Source organism: Myotis brandtii, unplaced genomic scaffold, assembly GCF_000412655.1.
Source record: "Myotis brandtii unplaced genomic scaffold, ASM41265v1 scaffold633, whole genome shotgun sequence".
NCBI classification, from domain to species: Eukaryota; Metazoa; Chordata; class Mammalia; order Chiroptera; family Vespertilionidae; genus Myotis; species Myotis brandtii.
Window position 1 is genome coordinate 2,579,567 of NW_005370423.1, and position 3,620 is coordinate 2,583,186.

General features: G+C 64.0%; 1 protein-coding gene across 1 annotated transcript in view; it reads right to left on the reverse strand.

Annotated features, from left to right (window-relative positions):
• ADCY7 (adenylate cyclase 7) overlaps positions 1-2,703 on the reverse strand; it is a 33,268-nt gene extending 30,565 nt beyond the window's left edge. The window contains exons 1-3 of the mRNA XM_014528401.1: positions 2,506-2,703; positions 2,024-2,068; positions 558-749 (exon numbers count right to left, since the gene is read on the reverse strand). The gene's annotated coding sequence lies outside the window, so the exon portion shown is untranslated. The remainder of the gene's footprint in view (positions 1-557; positions 750-2,023; positions 2,069-2,505) is intronic.
• Between the last annotated feature and the right edge of the window lie 917 nt (positions 2,704-3,620).

Here is a 3,620-nt window from a genome sequence, read left to right on the forward strand (position 1 = left end):
CCCAGCATGGAGCAGAGGCCTCCTCCTCCCCCTCCTCCCCCTCCTCCTCCTTCCCCTCTTCCCCTTCTTCCTCCTCCTCCTCTATCTCCTCTTCCTCCTCCCCTTCTTCTTCCTCCTCCTCCTCCATCTCCTCCTCCTCTCTCTCTTCCTCCTCCCCCTCCCTCTCCTCCCCTCTCCTCCCACCACCTACACAGGAGCTTAATGGCTCCCAGCACCAGCGGGGCAGGGCAGGCTTCTTACCCCGCCTCCTGGGAGCCTCCCTGTCTCATCTCATCCTCTGACCACAAAGCAGTTCACCGAAGGGGGCGGGGAGTGGGGGCGCTTGGTGCCTGGGACCTCCACGCCCCCAGGCGCAGCCTGACCACAACCCCGCGTCCAGTCTGCGGGCCCAGGACGTGGAGAGAAGGACCCCCGCCATCAGCACAGACCTAGCCACCGGCTCCAGGCGCAGTGTCCGCCGGCACAGATACACAGATACGGAGACGCCTAAGCGACCAGCACAGGGGACAGAGCCCAGCCAGCAACCCAGGCACCACAACCCCCGGGGCCCCACTCACAGCGCACGGGCCAGCTTCCCCAGACGGCAGCGAGGAACACGGATGCCGACTCTTCCTTATCATGTGTCTTAAAGAGCCCGCTGGAAAGATGTGCGTCGTTATGGTAATGGCTGCTTCACAGAGCAGAGACTCGGGGGTCCCCCCCGGACGGCTTAGGTTTCCTGGCTTTTCAATACCCCACGGGAACCGTTTCTGTAACGAAGTGAAAGGCATTTCAGGAGAAGAAACGAGCTGTCTTTCTCCTCCTCCCCAGGAATGTCGCTCAGAGCCACGGCCCAGGAGGCAGGAGCTCACACTGCCTCTCAGAGCCTCAGTTTCCCTATCTGTCAGACACCACACTCGCCACACTGAGCTGCTCCCGCCGTCCTCGCGGTGAGGGGGGGACTAGCAGGCATGCCCACCAGGTCAGGTGAGGAGGCCTGGCCAGCCCGGCCCCGCCCCCGCCACCTGTGCCCGTCGGCTCAGTCCTTGTCCCCCTGGGCACCTACTGACCCTGCACCCAGGCTGGTGCGGAACTAGACGCCCTCCTACCCTCCCAACCACCCGCTAGCAAGGAGGTGTCCCCCCATTTTACAGGGGAAGGAGCCCACCCACCCACATACACCAAACCGAGACGGAGACTGCGGCCTGGGCCCCTCCGTGGGCCCCTCCTCCCCAGCCGTCAGCACACCACCCAGCACCCCTTCCGAAGGGCCAGGTGCCCCGCTGAGGGCTACGGGCGGGGTCCAGGGAGGACCGGGTGCATCCATCCTAAGAAAAGGCCGCACGTAAACAGTTATCAAGTCAGTTAATATTGACACAACACTCCGACCGACAGTCCCCACCCAATGACGACCTTCACCCCGAGTCCCATGCTGCCTTCGGCCTCCTCGGATCTGGACCTGTTCCTGGGCCTCTGACATAAGCATCCTCGGCGTCTCCATTTCATACATGAGAAATGGAAGCTCAGAGAGGTTGACGCACTTGCCCGAAGCCACACAGCCAGGGAGCGCCCGGGGGTTCCCTCGGGAGCCCGAGTTCCGGTCCTCCAGACAGAAGGCCTCGTGAGTAATCGCCCCTGTTAATGATTGCAGACAGCGCGCCCTCTGCAAACAGCTGGCCGGCAGGTGCTCAGTAACCGCGGGAGTGCCTCCCGCACACACCAGCTGGGCGGCCAGCTCCTACGAGCCCCTCCATACAGCTGGGGACAGGAGAGGGCCGTGCAGGGCTGGGGCCAGCACCTCCTGCCTTTCTTTGTCCCCCTCTTAAAGTGACCATCCGGGCCCCAGTGCCCATGTCCGAAAGCAGAGAAAGGCACCTGCCCCAGAGCCATGTCCCTGACCACGGACCCCACGCCGAAGGGGACCCCTGAGGTCAGCCACCCCAGGGGGCTGAGCGTCCCGAGTCCCACTGCACCCTCCCCCACCCAGCGGAGGGAAGGGTTTACAGGAGGCAAGGGCTGGAGGGGGAAGGGAGGGAGCACTCACCTGGGGACACAAAGGACTCGGAACTCTGGGGGTCCCACAGCAGTACTGCCGAGAGGAGGAGAAGCCCGTCAGCTGATCCCCCAAACTCCACAGCGAGGGGGTCGTCCACTCCTCTCGGGGCCCAGGCCAGGCACGCCAGCTTGGGAAGCCACCCTCTTTGTGGTTCCCAAACGGGGGTGCATCAGAGCCTGGAGGCTCCCGCCAGCCTGGTCACCATCACCCCCAGCCTGGCCCCCTCTGGAGAGGGGCCGCCATCACTCTGGCCCCCGTCAACTAGCTCCCCGACGGCGGCCTACGGCCAGATGCCAGCAGGCGCACAGGGAGAGAAGGTGTGGCTCCTGGGCCCGAGGTCCAGCCGCCTGCGCGGGTTGGGGGCTAATTGATACCGAAATGCCTCAGAACCCTGGGCCTCCCCCCCCCGCCCCCCCGGGCCACCCTATTAAAATCAGAAGTTCGCACAGCCTCCCGACCCCCAGACACACCCAATGCCAAGTTCCTAACCAGCAGAGCTGCTCTTGAAACTTCTCCAGAACCAACAAAAGAGGAATAAAGTTTTGCTTTGCTTCCCGATCGCAGACAATTTTGAAAATACAGAAAGTGTAAACAAAGGAGCGATGTATCAACAAAGTCCACAAGGATATTTCCGGAGGGACTCCTGTACCGACCGGCCTGCCCTGGGGGCCTCCCTCTACAGGTGTCTGGGGTCAAAGTGCAGCCCCTTTGTCTCTCCCATTGGCCAGTGGGCGGAGGAGGCCTGACTCGCCTCCCCAGTCCCAGGCCCCCCCGCCCAGGCCCCGGCCCCGGCCCGGGCCCACCACTCACGCTCCCTTGCTGGACTCCACATAAGCCACTGTCACCCATCGGCAATCCCTTTGTGCCCAGCTACACAGAAAGGGGGCCTGAGAGGGGGGTTGGCCTCAAAGCCCAGAGCACCCCGGTTTGGGGCAGGACCAGGTGAAGGGGGGATGTGGGAGGGGAGGTGGGCAGGGAGGTGGGCAGGCTGTGTGTTTTGCTCTTGTAGGATTTAACTTGAGACTCTGCCTGCCAAGGTGGGGTCAGCTCCCAGTGGCTACTCAAACGGACCCCCCAGAACCCCAGGAGGCCGGGCCCTGGTCCCAGCTCCAGGCCCAACCTTTGACGACCTCAGCTTTCCCACCTGTAAGTGGGGCTCATCACTCCGGCCCTGACTCATAGGACCCCAGCATTCAAGGGGCGTCATGCCGTGGCTGTGTAAGCCACCTGCCTCATACCCTGGAGGATCTGAGGAGAGAGGACCCCACCTCCAGGCTCCGTCACCACCTCTGCCCGTTTCCTTCATGCGAAAGGTTAGGTTTGGGGTCCCCCCCAGTGAGGAAACAAGTCAGGGGCCAGAGCCTGCCCAATGTCCCATCTGCCCCCCCTCACTGGCCAGGGGCCTGCCCACTGCCCCATCTGCCCCCCCTCACTGGCGAGGGGCCTGCCCACTGTCCCGTCTGCCCCCCTCACTGGCCAGGGGCCTGCCCACTGTCCCGTCTGCCCCCCTCACTGGCCAGGGGCCTGCCCACTGCTGGCTCTGGGTGGATGGCTTCCAACCCCAAGCCCGGGCTTGCCCTCCCGG